At 41.5% G+C, this 16,294-nt stretch overlaps 1 protein-coding gene across 11 annotated transcripts in view; it reads right to left on the bottom strand.

The window, feature by feature from the left end:
* The window catches only part of CCDC178 (coiled-coil domain containing 178), a 172,420-nt gene that overhangs the window by 13,560 nt on the left and 142,566 nt on the right, over positions 1 to 16,294 (bottom strand). For 10 of the 11 annotated variants that reach the window (XM_044424404.1, XM_044424398.1, XM_044424405.1 and 7 more), the window contains 2 exons: positions 10,997 to 11,063; positions 9,050 to 9,170 (listed from right to left, as the gene is read on the bottom strand). The exons of the other annotated variant lie outside the window; for it this stretch is intronic. The gene's annotated coding sequence lies outside the window, so the exon portion shown is untranslated. Of the gene's footprint in view, positions 1 to 9,049; positions 9,171 to 10,996; positions 11,064 to 16,294 lie in introns of those variants that run through there. 11 annotated transcript variants of the gene reach the window in all.

The following is a 16,294-nucleotide window of genomic DNA, read 5'->3' as shown; positions in this document are numbered from 1 at the left end:
TGAAACCAGCTCATCCTCCTGCTTCACAGTGCTTTCTCATGTTATCCTCCCTAGGCAGTTTTGCTCAATCCATGCTAGTATTTCACTTCATTAGATGTAGTGAGAAGGAGGTTTAATGGCAAGATAACATTAGGATTCCATTCTGTGCTGTTTCTGAACCAAATGTTTACCCTTTGCATGTGGGTCACATTAATTTCAAGAAAAGAATGCCATTTGCTCCAGTTAAGGGTTTTGATGGTGCTTTGACAGCATTTTAGCACACGAACCAATGCCATTTAGATCAAGAACAGTCACAGAACTCCCAATATTTCCTAGCCAGCATGAAAAGCCAACTATTTTTGCTCTAAACTGCAAAGCATTTCATGCAAATCATATGGACTGGACTGGTAACAAGGTGACCTGTTGTAGCCAGTTTCCCAGACTGGAGCAATGCTAGAAACACTGCTCACTGGAGACCTGTAGAGTCATCCTCTCTGCAATATCACTATTTCAGTTTCCTCACCAGAAACCCTGCATTTTGTAATTAAGATATGCTCAGATAGTTTCCCTAAACCATATTGATAGAAATAAAATGATGAATGAGATTTTGCAGACTCTTTGCTTCCTGGCTAGTGACAATAATAAAATGTGGTTCACACCTTTTGTCCAAGTCCCACCTTGCTGCAGAAGAATGTCTCAGAGCCAAGGGTAACAATTTCAGGGAGGATTTCTGTGATCTACTGTAACTGATCACACTTAGGGCACATTGCAGGAAAAAAAATCTGTTGTGAATAACGTACGTGAGTGTCGTGCCTGATGTCTCGACAGAGATGGCACCTCACAAGAAAGAGTCAAACATTCAAAATGAGAACCAGACATTAGAGCAGGGTGACTTATGCTTGGAGCCCAGTAACAAAGCGGACCCTCCCCAGCCTGACTTGGGAACTACTGAACAAATAGCTCCCCCACATACTGACCCTTTGCTCCCTGAACAAACAGCCCCGTCTCAGCCTAGTCATGAGGCTTCTGAGTGGGGGATTTCTCCCCATTCTGAATGTGAGAAGCGTGAGCCAGGTACCCCCCCACACTCCGGTGCTGTGGCTCCTGGACAGGCTCTAGAAGATAAAGGTGAACTGTCCTTAGTCCACGCTAGTCTTCGACGTAGCTTACAATGATTGGAACAGAAAAGACAAGACAAAGCTTCGTGCCTCCCAAGAGCGGAAAGACCTGAGAGGAAAAGCTAATCCCACGTGGTCTCCCCGGAGGCATCACAAAGAGAGAGGCAACTGACTAGTTTAGACCTTTGTAGTAGAGCTTATCTGTAGTATTGTAAATCTTGTAGAAAGTAGCAATAAAAGACTTTAGTTTTATTGCCGGCTACAGTGTGAGCTAATTAACGCCCCCTCGTGAGTTATGACCGTACGACAGTGAGTTCTACTGGTTTCCTTTACATTCATAGTTTATTGGGGGGGATGTTGGAGTCAATAATATTTCTTTTGGAAGAGATTATTATTTATTTCAATTGATTGTGCAGCCTGATCTTATACAGAATTAATATCATTAAGTTCAAAGGGCTGTGTCTAGTATGACTTGGATAGCACCCTGTAGCCCAGTAGTACAGATCCTGAGGTCTGAGGACCAGTTTTGGCCTTCACAAAGGCCAAGTTCAGCCTCCAGAATTCCCCAGATGGCCATACATCCTTCCCTTAGCCCCACTCCCTCTTCTATCACCAGCAATCATGGGATGGTTTCCTGGCTTTTGTTTTGTTTTTGCCCCCATTCTAATAGATCAAACATTCTCTGCTAAGGTGACAGCTAAAATATATTGCCATTTTTGGTATTGTGACCCTTTCGCCCTTGGCCCTGCTCCACTCTGTACCCTCTCTGACAGGTGGCCCATGAAAATATCTGTAAAAATGGAATTTAGGCTGAAAAGGGTTCTGCACCAGTACAGTGGACCAATCCTATGCATGCCATGATTTCCAAGGTATTCCGAGGGGGCTATTTCAAGTGTGCACAGGTCACAAGTAGTGAACATGGTTCTTCTGATATGTGGGATTGCCAGCTGGATGCAGGACAGAAAGAGATCTCTGTCTGAATTTTCTCAATGACAAAACTAGGTCATACTTCCAGATAGAAGTATAGACAGCACCAACTAGTAAACCAAATCTTAGTTCGATTAGAATGGCCATGACTCCTGCCTTTTAGAGAAATGTCCTTGATTTGAAAGGCTAGAAGACAGTCCTCTATTTGAAGGCCTGTCCATTTCTGGTTTAATGCTAAAGAACCTTAAAGGAAGTTGTATTCAACAACAGCGAGCACATGGACAGCAGACTGAGCAAGCACAGAAATCACCTGATCACAATCTTCCTCACTATAGTGAGATATATTTATGTAAGCCATAGTAATTACATCTGAATTTCCGTATAAGGTTGGCTCTAGACTTAGTCATACTTTGAGCAGACTCATTAAAATCCATGGTACCCAAGTGCAACCAGCAAGTCCCAGTGTTTGTACTCAATATCACTAAGTTTGGATGTAACTCACATACATGTGGATTTTATGCAGATCTCTACCCATTTTTGTCCTCGATGTTGGTGATGCATTAGCAGCCACCTTTGAGTATTGGTTTTAGACATGGGCAATGTATATTCTTTCTCAAATCTCTTTTATGTTTCTTTGATCAAGCGTGTCTTAGCTTTGACATTCATGGTCTGTATCTCTGTTTCAGTTTAAGACAATCTAAAGACCGAATTTCTCATGTATGAGAGTTTTATGTTCAGAGCTGGCAATTAGTTGGCCTAACATGGGCTACCTGTAGGCTCAAATTAATCTCCATTCACTATGCATTTACTTGGTCACTAGAATCACTTTGTTGTAAAGATGAATCTTGGTACTGGCACCTTAATGTTCAGTCAGATCATTAACTGAGACTCTAAACTGGTTTTGTCTGTTAACACAACTTGTAAGAACAAACTTGCTGCCACATGGAATGAAATTAGTGCACGTGTATGTGGATTTGCTTTTAGTTAAAATATGACATCAATTCCTGGGGTGGATAACATGCATTACGTTTATTATTTATTTATTTACAGTGCAGTCTATGTTTTGACATACACATTAAGAGCAACCTAAATGCAGATTACGGTAACCATTTCACAACTTCATATTGGTAGAACTCATAAGCTTACAAAAATACCCTCACAAGAAGGGGGGAATAAAGGCCCCATGATGATTTTCAGATACAGTTGACAAGATACCATTTAGTAAACTTTTATTTTTTTTTAACTAACAGTATTCAGAGAAGTTGTATTCAAGGCTGCGTCTAATAATCTCATCAGAATGCAAAAACAGTGACTGTGTTATAAAACCAATGATCTGTTATATTCTGCAAGAATTTACAAAAGCCTAATGTCATTTACTACACCACGAGAACCATAGTTGGATTTAAAAAAAAAAGATTTCAGAAACTGATTACTGCTGACGAAAAAATAAACTGTTTGCTAATGCAAAGCTTTTAAGGTATGACGTTCTTTGCTTACAAAGGAACACGTTGATATTTTCAGACTGAAATGAAGCATTGGTTTGGAATGAGTATTCAAAAACATTCAGAAGTGTATTCATTTCAGAAAAATGATACAAGGTAAAGATTTTTTTCGGCCTGCAGTTAATGTTGAGTACATTACTGTATAGCATATAGCACAGAGAACCCCAAAGGCTTTGCAGAGTTTGCTCATTTTGACAGAAAGGCTATAGCTGCAACATCTTAGGCACATGTTTGCAAGTGAAATAATGTGTATATTTTATTAGTGTATTTAGAGAACAATCATATGGGGGGGGGGTAGGAGTTTTTGGAACTCCCAAAATCTTGGTGCCGGGACTCCAAAGGCTGACACCACCCCCTCCCCCCGCAACTGACACAGAAATAATTGCACTGGTTGCCTTTCCAAAATCACAAATGGAGCTCAGAAAGAAGGAAAAGGGCTGTGCCAGAGAATGGAAAGGGTAGGAAAACATGGCCAACGGCTTACACCCTGTTGTGGGCTAGCCATTCCCTCCAAAGCTTTGCTTATGAACCCTTAGGGGCCTGTCCCTGGAAGGAGGGGTGCTGTGGAACCAGACATGCCTGCGTTCTGCACTCCGAGCCCCTAATTGGGTCACCCTGTGGCTGTGATGACATGCCCTTTGGTCCACCTCTCCAGCAGGCTGGCTTTCTTCATCTGAGACTACCCATTTCCAAATCTCCTCCCTCAGGATGGTTTGGTCCTTCATCTCCTTCACCAGCAGGGAAACTGGGCCCCAAGGGTGTCCTTGAGCTACTGTCATCCAGAGCAGGCTCAGACTGGGACTGAGAGATTGGGCCTGCAGGTGCAAGCCTGTCCGTTACCACAACAATCTCGTTATCAGAGTTTGCGCTCTGAGCCTCGACTGGTTCAGCCAACTCGCCATCATCCTCAGACTCTGAGCTATCAGTCCCACCAAAACAGTCAGCTTCTTGTGCATGCCTGGGAATCTCTCCAGAGTGCGACACCCTTTTCAGTTACTGTCTCAGCTGCTTCCCCTCCCCAGGGCATCATCTAATGTCCACAAATAGTCACTAGATGAATAGCCACAAGGTGTGGTGGTGGTGCTTCCTTCCGCACATTGGATGCACTTAGGTTTCCTAGAGGCTTCCGTGTACCTAAAGTGGAGGGCAAGGGATTCCATCCTCACTGTATCTACAAAACATTTTTAAAAGTAGGTTCAAAATGTGGTGTACACATTAATAAAGTATATAAAATACCAAAATACAGTGAAAATGCTTTCCCAAACTTACTGAGCCTGTGAAAGCAGCTGCAAAACAAGATCAATTTTCAAATAGCTGATAGAATATCTATGCTTTAGAACCTAGATTATTTTCAAAAAGAGGCAAGGGAAGAAAGAGAATGCCAGGAGTTTCAGGGTCTCAGCAGAGAATCCTCTGTTCCTCACAGACTGTTATCTCATGGATGGAGTGGAGAAGATTATTAGTAGGCATTAAAACCCTGGGGGAAATCATACAGGAAAAGGTGGTCTTTGACATGTCCAGAGTCTAGACTAGTGATTCCAAATCTTTTCTATGCCCCACATCCCTATAAAATTTTCTATTTATGTTTATACCTGCTACAGAAGTAATATCACATTTGAAGCTGTAGAAGTCAAATTTCTAATTTTTGAACCACAAATTGAACCACATACAGGACTGCAGATGAACGAATTGAATTAAAAAAAAGCTTTTAACTCAGTGCATAATATTCAAATATAAATTGAGCAATTAGAAAGAAAACGTAAGCAGTAAAATCAATCCCAACTGTGAACATACAATTCAATTATTTCTTTGTTCCCACTTCTCATTCATGATTTTGTCAGAACATGAAACTTTCTTGCTGAATGTGATCTGTAAGACTGCCTGTGAATTCAGGTGATTCCTAGATTTTGTCTTGATTGACAAAAGAGAATTGAATCCAAATTCAAACAAAATAATAATAATTTCATCTTGGGGATAATTTTTGGCAAAAAGCTTTATCCCAAATACCACCTCTTACCTCCTGGGGGTGTTGATACCCCAGGCTGGGAACCCCTGATCTAGACTGCACAGGACTTTAATGGACAAATTCAGCACTGCCTAGGGGCAAGCTATTAAGCAGCATGAAGGCCTTGAGAAAAGATGTATAATGTTTTCACCAGTTCACACACATCAATACATGAACAATGGCATTCAGTACCAGCTGAAGCTCCTCTTGAACAGAGTTGCTGTGGAATTTAGTATTTAGAGTCTGGAATTTAATGATATCACCAAGAAAGGTGGAACACCAAGGAAGGCGGAATCTGGATTAAACTGAAGCTCAATCCAGATAAGATGGAGGTTCTGTTGGTGGGTGATTCGAGCTCCTGAGTAGGTGACTTAGGCCTTGCCCTGGACAGGGTTGCACTCCCTCTAAAGGACAGCATCTGCAGTTTGGGAGTGCTCCTCAACCCGGAGCTGTCCTTGGAAGCCCAAGTGACAGCGGTGGCAAGGATCGCTTTCCTTCAGCTTCGGCTAATCCATCCCTGGAGGAGGATTGCCTAGCAACAGTAACACATGCATTGGTTACTTCCCAGTTGGATTTCTGTAACGTGCTTTACGTGAGGCTTCCCTTGAAGACAGTCCGGATACTTCAGATGGTTCAAAATAGAGCTGCCAGGATGCTGTCAGGGACTGGGCGTTATTCTCATATAACCCCAGTCCTCTATCAGCTCCATTGGCTTCCCATTGAAGTCCGGGCTCAATTCAAGGTGCTGGTTATTAACTATAAAGCCCTAAATGGCTTGGGACCAGGATACCTAAAGGAACGCTTTTTTCCCTATTTGCCCTCCCACCCCCTGAGATTGGCAACAAAAGCCCTCCTCCAGGAACCCTCTTTGAAAGACATTAGAAGACAGAGTACCCGGAGGAGGGCCTTCTCTGCAGTGGCACCCAGACTAAGGAATATGCGGCACCAGGTTAAGACCTTTTTATTTAATCAATATTTTAATATGTTTTAATATTGTATTTTATTGTTGTATTTTATTAACTTGCAGCCAGAGTGGGTTGTCAATTTACTTAGTTGTAAGCCATCCAGAGACGCAAATAATTGGACAGCATACAAATTTTATAAACAAACAAACAGTAGAGGAAACAACTGTTGAATCAGTGAAGTTGGTCAAAGGCATTTTGGGCAGTGGCCACTAACTGGAAACCCAAGGGTACAGTGGGCTGTAGAAGAAATGACATAAAACAGAGTGAACCTCCACCACTGTGGCACTCCATTTATGGAATGACCTCCCTAAAGAGGTTCACCGGGCATGTACATGGTTATTTTTTTATGCCAGGTAAAAAACATCATATTCTCCTGTTCTTTAGTTTAAGATTATACGGCTGTTTTTATATATTTCAGGCCTGTGATATTATTTATTAATTTATTTTATTCATATGCCACCTCACTAGTGATAGGCTGTCTGGTCAGCTTACATCTAGATAAAATCATAGACAGCATTAAAATGATACATTGCAAAGCAACAAAATTACAATTAAAAATTGTATCTTTACTCTTGACTCATTAAGAGTCATGAATTCATCTGTTAAAGTAACTGTGGAATAAATATGTCTTAAGTTGGTGCCTAAGGGCCAAAAGCATGGGCGCCAACTGGATCAAAAGTTGGAGTACTATACTTTATAAAGGCCTCCTCCTTGCAATCTCCCCCTTCACTTCATTAAGGGGAGGAATGCGAAGGAAGGTTTCAGACAAGGACCACAGTGAACAGGCTGGTATATATGGTGAAAACGCTCCCTCATCACCCGGCTCCAAACCGTTTAGGGCTTGAATTGGGCCAGACAAAAACCAGCAGCCAATGTAGCCTACATAGGATTGATGTGATATGTTCATGGGAACTGGTCCTAATCAGCAGGTGTGCTGCCCAGTTATGGAGAAGTTGCAAGATCTGGACCATTTGCAGAGGCAGTGCCACATACAGTGCAGTGCTCCAAGTGGGGTGTTACCAGCACATGGATAACCATGGCAAGGCTCTGCTTTGTCCAAGTAGGGATGCAGCTGATTTATCAACCAGAGCTGATACAAAGCACTCCTGGAGACCAAGCCCACCTGAGCAACAAGCAACAACTTGTTGAGTACTCCAGGAGTACTCCAAGGCTGTGAACATTATCCTTTAGGGCACAACTCCATTCAGAATAGGTTGGAAATTTCCCAGTTGAACAGATGGACTTCCCACCGACAGTCCCTCTGTCTTATCTGGACTGAGTTTCAGCTTATTGGCCCACATCCAGTCCATTACTAAGCTCAGACAAGATAACACATATTATGCTATGTCATGCTGTGTTGTGTTGTGTTCCTTTAGCTATTGAACTATATTTTATTCCTTTACCTTTGCGCAATTTAATAAAGTCTTCTTGAGTTACAATCCTGCTTCTTAAGAAAGGCTATAGGTTATACTGAACACTTGAGCAAGCACTTCCCCACCTAAATGGTCTCCTGAACAATTGTCATCATCAACTCTGGATTGAGTTTAGCAGAAATGCTAAAATAACATGAAGAAAACAATTTGTTCTCCTGGATCTCTTTTGGTGCTGCACTGTTTGGTAGCTGTGATTACTCAGCAGGTTGCTTTCATACTAAGTTCTTTAAATCTGTATCAAGACAATCTGAACTGTTAGCTAGTACACTGAGAACTAAGAAGACATTCAGGCCTGGCTTCCACACTGCATTAGTGTGCTGGCTGTGAAGCAACAGTGCTGAGGTTGTCTGAACCTATAGAGTAAACTGCATGGGTCCAACTTGGCTCTGTTAAAGAGGTAATTGTATATACTCTCAGAATTTATCTCTTATGCATTGCATTAGTCTTCTTTAGGGGAGTCCCAATGAAACAAAAAGGACTTAGGTTAGACATGACTATCCTAATTCTTTTTCATTTCAATGAATCTGTTCTAAGTAGGATGAACATTGGCTAAAACCTCATATTTTAAATTTATTTTATACTCACATCCATTAAATGTTGTAATGAGAGCCAGTGTGGTGTAGTGTTTAAGAGAGTGGATTCTAGTTCCTGCTCATCCATGGAGCTAACTGGGTGTCTTTGGGCCAGTCACACTTTGGGCCTGTACCCAAACCTATGTGTTCAAGCAAGATATGTAGAACTTGCAGCTTGCAGCCCCCTTGGGTTTCTGCCAGGGAAAGGAAATCTCCATTCCACTGAACACCACCTGAGTCATTCCATGCATGGCAAACCACATCCATAGGGAGTACTGCACAAACTCAGGGCCCCTTTCTCCTAACACAAAAAATGCACAATGCCCAGGGGTCCAGTGAAACAGTCAGTGGATGCAGCCATACCCACCGACATCTTCTAGATTACCAAGGGTTGGGTGGGTGTGGGGAATAAGGAGGTATGTCGTGGATAGAACATTTTTGAGGGCTTGCATTCATAGGGTTGCCATTAGTCAAAAACAACTTGAGAGCATAGGAACAACAACAGCACAGTAGTTCTGTACCTTGGTGTAAAATATGGTATCTCATCTTCAGACAGGGATGCGTTCATAAGAATATATATACCGGCAATGAAGGGAAAATCCCATTATTAAAGTTAGGTGTGAATTACTTTGACTAGAACTGCCCCATCCTCTTCCACATCACTTATCTCTGTTCAAAAAATATAAATCAATGTTAAAATTTAGCTAGTGTTTTCATATTGATATTACCTTATAATGCCGTTATGGAACAGTTTGGGGCTTTGTGGCTAGCTACCATAACAATAGAAGCACAGCCTGGAACCAGTTTTAGTTAATTAGAGTCAATCAATCCAAACTTTGCTAACTTACTCATGTGAAACAATAGTATAATGAACCAAAGTCTGCAAGATGATTGGGAAACACAAATTATTGCACCCTGATAAATTAAATGTGACTATTACAAAACCTTCCTTCTAAATGAATACTCAGGGAGCGAATGTATGGGTGAATAAGCATAATTTAAAATAGAGGAGGGAAATGTAAAAGCAAGTAAAACCCCAATTTGCAATTTTCATTTTTCTTTGAAAGAAATAAAGTATCCATATTCCCATATAGGCAGGATGAAATGTGCATGAGATGGCTAGACTGTGAGGGAAATGTTTTTTTTTTAAAGTGCTTTCTAGATGACCCAGTGCACATAGGTTTCCCTGGATGCAAGAGTTGATGTTTTGTTTGCTCTTCAGTTTCATGCTGTAAACACATCCCCTTGTGTTGTCTTGTGTGACAAATTTTCTTACAACAAAATGGATTCTCCAGTCAAAACTGCATATATTAAGGAAAGGTGCATAGAAAATGTGCATATTCATAAAAATAACATTCAAGTATATTGCATTCAAAATTGCTCCACAATATGCAGTGTTAGACAACATTGCATACAAAATGCAAATATTAGAAGTGTACACAAAAATGCATACAAAGATTGAGACTAACTTTTTTTTTAATCCAAGTTCAAGATGAACATTCAGAAGGGCCGTGCTGGATCAGACCAAAGTCCCATCTAGTCTAGCATTGTATTCCAGTGGCCCTCTGACAATCGATAAGCAGGACATTAGTGCAACAGAACCTTCCTGACCATGTTAGTTTGTCCAGTCCTTCTTTAAAGCCCTTCCATTTGGTGGCCATCACTAGGGTTCACAATCCTCCCTGGAATCCAGTCCTCTTCAGTTCATCAGACTTCTTCTCATGCTTGGACCTCATTTAGGAAGTGAGCCAAACCAAGAGGAAGTTTGTGAACATTTGTGGAAGTTCACTTGTGCAAACATTGAGCTTCTGCAGCACATGCAGGTCACAAATGCTGCAGGTCATGTGAACAGAAGAGGGACACACACCATTTGCACAAGTTCACACAGGCTCACTTCCTGGCAGCGCCCATGCAAATGCTTAGCATGTTCTCCAGGGTGTAAGCCAGACTCTGGAGAGCTGAGCTTAGGGATCAAATGGATTCCCAGCCACAAAGCAAATTCCTCACACATCCCTAGCCATCACTACAGTTTGTGGAAGCGAATTCCACTGTTCAACTATGTGCTGTGAGAAGGGGTACTTCCTTTAATCTGTCTTGAATCTCCAATCAATCAGCTTCATGGGATGACCCTGGGTTCTAGTTTTATGAAAGAGAGAGAGAAATATCTCTCTATCCACTTTCTCTACACCATGTATAATATTATATATGTCAATCATGCCTCCCCTTACAAACCTTGTCAAGCTAAACAAACCTGGCTGTTGTAATCTTTCCTCATAGGAAAGTTTCTCAACCCCCTTTATGATTTTAGTTGTCCCTTCAGCATTTTTTCCAGCTCTCAATTTCCTTTTTTAAGTGTGGGGATCAGGACTGTGCACACTGTCCTTAGTGGGATTGCATTATAGAGGAAGATTTTGGCAGCATCAGTTTCAGTTCCTTTCCTAATTATGCAAGAAGTAGCACAAAAGCCACACTTTACTTCCAACAATATGAATAACCTGGTTCCTGTTGTGTCTTTGCATAGTTCCAGCATAATCAAAGGCAAGCAGGGCTTGGCAGGATCGCCTAAAGAGGAGAAACAAGAAGGTGAAAAGTACAGCTTTGATGTGATAGATCCTTGGGCACTAAAGACTGTTGGCTGTTACTGTGCTTTGACTGCTGTAGATAATAGGAGGAATTTCTATGATTTGTTCATTTTCGTACAGGTTATAAACACATATTTCTCGTTATTGGCTTTATTGTGCTTATATCTTACATCTTCTCTATGGAGCTTAACAGGGCATATTTCTTCCCCACATGTCAATTTAATCCTCCCCACAGCTTTGTGAGGTAGGTCAGGCTGAAAAGAAGGTGACTGGAAAGATCACTAGTAAGGCTTAAGGAAAGATTAGAGCCTGGATCTTGCCAGCCCTAGTCCAGCACCACATTAGCTTTCTAATGTTTCAGCCAAAATTCTCCTGGAACAGTAATCTCCCTTGGGATCACAGATTGCAGCAAGGGAGGACTGGGTCACTTTTGCAGGTTCTGGGAAAGTAGTAGGCTAAACTTTAAATTATTATGCAACATTGAATTTGGACAATACAGTTTTAACAGTCTCAGAGAGAACAGTAGCTCTGAAAATCTCTCGGATGGGAACTGATGTGTATCGAGATATTTTCCCAGATATGTCTCTGATGGAATGAGCCTTAATGTGACCTTTCAAGTTAATTCTTTTAAAGAATAAAAAGATATTAAATCAACTGTTTTGATATGGCTGTTGTAGGCACAATTTGACCGAGAGCTACTCATGAATAACATTTCATCCTCTCCTTTCCATGCTCCAATGCCCTCATATTGTTTTTTTTTTTTTTTTAACCCACAAAACACAATGGGTTCAAATTTTCTGGCACCCATTCAAAGATCCATTTTAACAGTGGGATACATGAAAAAGCATTGTTTCCTACCAGATCATATAAGGGTATGAACCAGAAAAGGAGGCAATGAAAAGGGGGTGAACATATTTTGCCTAAGTTCTTTTAGAGTTATTATCCAAAAGATCATGCAGTGGTGAGCCAACAAACATCCATGCCAGTAAAAAAATCAATATTACTTTAGATAATTTAGGGCAAAATTCTATGGCCTCCCAACAATGTGTAGAGTCGAAACTTGGAGGTTCTGCAACCTTCCAGTTGGGATGCCAAAGGCCAAGACCTCATCCTGCTCCTCTTGCAGCTGGCACAGAAAGAACTGCACTGGCTGACCCCCTAGCAAGATCACAGATGAGTTTTGGGGGTGGGGAAGGAGGTGTGTGCCAGGAATAGACAGGGGAGGAGGTTGGACCTACCAGCTTACACTGATTTCAATTGACATTTCAGTTCCTTCCCTCCTGCTCCCTGGCACTAAATCTAGAAGGCTGAAAATGGCCATCTAGAGACAATATTTGGCGTGAGGGGTGGCAGCAGCAAGATCACCTGACATAGGCTCCATGTAAGCTTCCAAGTCCAAAGGTCTGCATGCACTGAGGATGCATGGCAATCATACCACAGCATTTCCTGTCCATTTCATGGCATCCAAATCATCTGCCTGAGCAAGCTTCCTTATTCTGCCCCTGGTGCTGGACCTTGAGGATGATGTGTAGGATCCATGCCATGTGTAGGGCCCTCCAGATGACCATCAAAAGTTGGCAGTGGCCAACTGGTCCGGGGGTATTGTGAGCATTCTAAGGCTCAGCAGGGCAGATGGCAGGCTGATGCAGCAGCACACTTTGTTCTAATCTTGAAACATTTGGGCAGCCAACTGGGCATGATCATGGTTACAGATGTTCATTGCATTATTTTTACTTGAAAATATCATTTATGAATTTACTGTAACAACAAAATGGTGCTTATTCACAAGTAAATGTGTTTAGCATCAGGGCAGCAGAAGCAAGTTGTTTTATTCCTTCAGTCCTGGCAGTGCTATTGTTTAAGTGAGTTTATGATGTGAGTGAGTGGCAAATGCGTGTGTTCAAAATAGTCCTTTTTTGTATCTCTTCTGGATTGGCTAATAGGTTTTAGTTTGGTTGTGTTACTCCTGCATATCAAGGTTGCAGAGGTGGAGAGGAGTGGAAAGCATTGTTGGGTGTTTTCCCCATCTTCTAAAGCCCCCTGCCCTTTCCTGAGATAATTAGGGCTAGGGTCTAAAAATGGTTGGCAAACCTCAGGCCTGCAGAGCAAATCCAATCTCTCTCCCATGGATTTCCAAAAGGGACCCTCCCTTTCCCCAACAATTATTTGGTAGCTTCCTATATTTCAGTGCAGGTGTGTTTTTTTAACTATTCTAAAAGGTTGAACTGCTTCTCCTAATTCTTAAGTCACTAGACAGCTAAAATATGCTGGTTCTTTGTGAGATTTAAAGTCCCTTTTGGCTTTGTCCATACCTTCTGCTGCAATGCACCCTCAAGCACTTCTACAAAGTAGAATTTGGCAAAGATATTCTGCACTCTTGCTTAAAATCTAAAAAGGGACGCACAAATCTGTGCATATTTCCAGTCCACTATTCTGTTCTGTTTCATTTTTGCATGTTTGTGAATTGCTGTTTATAAAAATGCTTTTTAAGTAGATATTTTAAATATGCATTTTAGTGTTCACTTGCTTTCAAAATCCATAAATAGGTGCAATTCTATATGTGTTAAAAACAATTCTGTACATGTCTGTAAACCCCAATGATTTTGGTGGGTTTCCCCCTACAAACATGGACAGGGCTGATGTCAAGGGAATATATGGTCAGGCACCCACTGAGGTCCTGCACCCCAGTAGCAGGAGCCCCCTGGGGTTGCTGCACCCATTCACCATTGTAATCTGCTTGCCCACCAGCCTCTCCCTGTGGCCCAGGCAGTGGAGATGGTGAAGAAGAGCAGGGGATGCCACCCCCTTTTTGCTCCCTGGGTGTTGGCCTGTCAAGCAAGCAAGTGGTAGCAACAAAGAGAAAGAGAGTGAGAAGCAAGAGCTGGTGGTAACAAAGGCAGTGAGAAGGGGCAAACTGAGGGAGAGGGCCCATTGAGAGAGTCTTGCTGTCCAAGGTCCCTCAAAAATGGAGCCAGCACTGATGCTGCTGCTACATTTTGATTCACCCCACCCCACCCCACCCCAGTTACCTGCTTTTCATATTATTCACTGTCTTTCCTGGAGTACAGCTGTGCCTTTTTCTGATCTTACCCCCAGTCAGCCCCACTCTTAGATGATAATGGAATCTTGGGAGCTACATCACAAGAGCAGTTCCTATCAAGCAGCTGTTGCATTGTGTGAGCACATTACAAAAGTAGGTCCTCACTTAGGATCCCCACCAGACCTGCACCTAGTTTATTTCATTCCATGGATGCTTATGAATTAACCATATCCATTGCATGCTCTTCCATATCTAAATTATATACCTAATTAAAATCTGAATTCTAGGAACCCAGCCAGAAACCATTCCCTTCTCTTCTTCCTCTTCCTCCATCTTCTTTTTTAAATACATGGCTTAAATACTGCTGCAATGGCTGAGAGACTATGGACAGATCCTCTTGCACACCCACTGCATAATCTTGCTAACACCCCTTAATCTTTACTCCCAAATGTATGGATATATGGTTGAGGTTACTCAGTTGCCAGGAAAATAGACTCTAGACTTGCCAGGACTTCTAGACTTGCTCAGCGGTACCCTTCATTTCTACTAATTTACTTATCTTTGATATAAATATATGCTGTAGGGTTGAGCCCTCACTCAGAATAAGCCTTGCTCCTGACTATGCATATTTCTTTGGAAGCAAGTCTGACAGAAACAAAAGGGATTTTCTCCCTAGTAACAGTATTTAAGAACAGGGTTTCAAAACACACTTAGAGAGTCCTTAATTAGTATTTTGCAGAACTCAAATGTTCCCCAAAGACATACTTACATCTCCATTTTTTACAAAGTATTAATAAAATAAAAATAAACAGTATTTCTGTTCAGCCTGGAATCTGCTGTCATGAGAGTTAAAGCACTGTACACACACATGCTCCAAAATGACCTCTAACAGCCAGCAAATAATGGTCACTATATGTGAATTTGGGATTTATATCCCACCACTGATCATGTTTTCACGTTCCCCTCCACTATACAGGTCAAGTACATTTAGAGGTATTATATAGAGAGTAAACAAGTAATTGTGAATTATGGGGCTATGATTCTATCATTAGGATTTGGTGAAACTATAAACCACACATTCTGAATCCTGGATTTATGCAGAACTGCTCCACATGATTGCTGTTCTTATCCCTTGCACAAGGAGCATCTTGGATTATAATTGACTCTACCTTCTGGGTCCAAAGTGAGTAACACTTGAATTAAGAAATAAAAACATATAGTAAAATATATTACTAAAATACCTCTTCTTATACCCATTTCAAGTGCTTGATCATTTATATAACAAGAAACAAAAATTACTATGTGGAAAGATTGCAAACATTTTCCTTTTAGTCAAACTTCTGTCAGTCTGTCTCTCACACAGGGCAGCTTAAAGTGCCACTCCCACATGGGGATGTGGACATGTCTTCTATTTATTAAGCACTGAAAGAAAATGTCTGGTATACACATCAATAGCATTATTGCTGGTGGCAGTATAAAACCTAAAATTCCAATTTACTTTAAAATTCCCTTCTCTCCATCTTTCCAGCTACCATTGCCTTGGGAAATAACAGGAAATAATGGCAGTTCCCAGTGTTGTTTGTTATGCTTTCCTGACCATGGCACATTCATGCACCTGATAAACAGGTCCTGTTGGGAATAGCAAAGACCTCTTCCCTGAAGTTGGGGTACATATGGACCCCATTACCATCTGAGGTCCATAAGCTCTTTGAAAGCTTATTAGTTTGTACAGCTTGATTAGAAGATGATGATGAAGAAAAGTATTGCAATCCTATCTATCAATTCAGAGCTCTTCAACATTGGAGCCTGTGTGCTTGCTGGGTCTCATGTATTGGTGGTATGCTCGGAAACCAGGAAGGCTTTGGATTCTGTGGAGCTACCACAATCAGGTCCTTATTCAGCTGTGATGCTCAAATGTTGTGGAAATGAATAATGCAGAAATTTACACAATCTGGAAGAGGGGACCTGAAATTATATCCAGGCCTCCAAGGTTAGAGGTTTGACTCCTGCCTTGGAGGGTAGGCAGGTTCACTGTATTCCAAGGTCCTGGAGTGCTGTATTTCTTTGATCAAAACATGTTGGCACTATTTGCCAAAAGCATGTCTTTTCATAGCTTCTCTCTAGGAAACCTTCCAAATATATAATTGATTTAGATTGCATTCCTATAAAGT

Source organism: Varanus komodoensis, unplaced genomic scaffold (genome assembly GCF_004798865.1).
Source record: "Varanus komodoensis strain SLA01 unplaced genomic scaffold, ASM479886v1 scaffold14_1, whole genome shotgun sequence".
NCBI lineage: Eukaryota > Metazoa > Chordata > Lepidosauria > Squamata > Varanidae > Varanus > Varanus komodoensis.
This window is presented reverse-complemented; position numbering and strand designations above follow the sequence as displayed.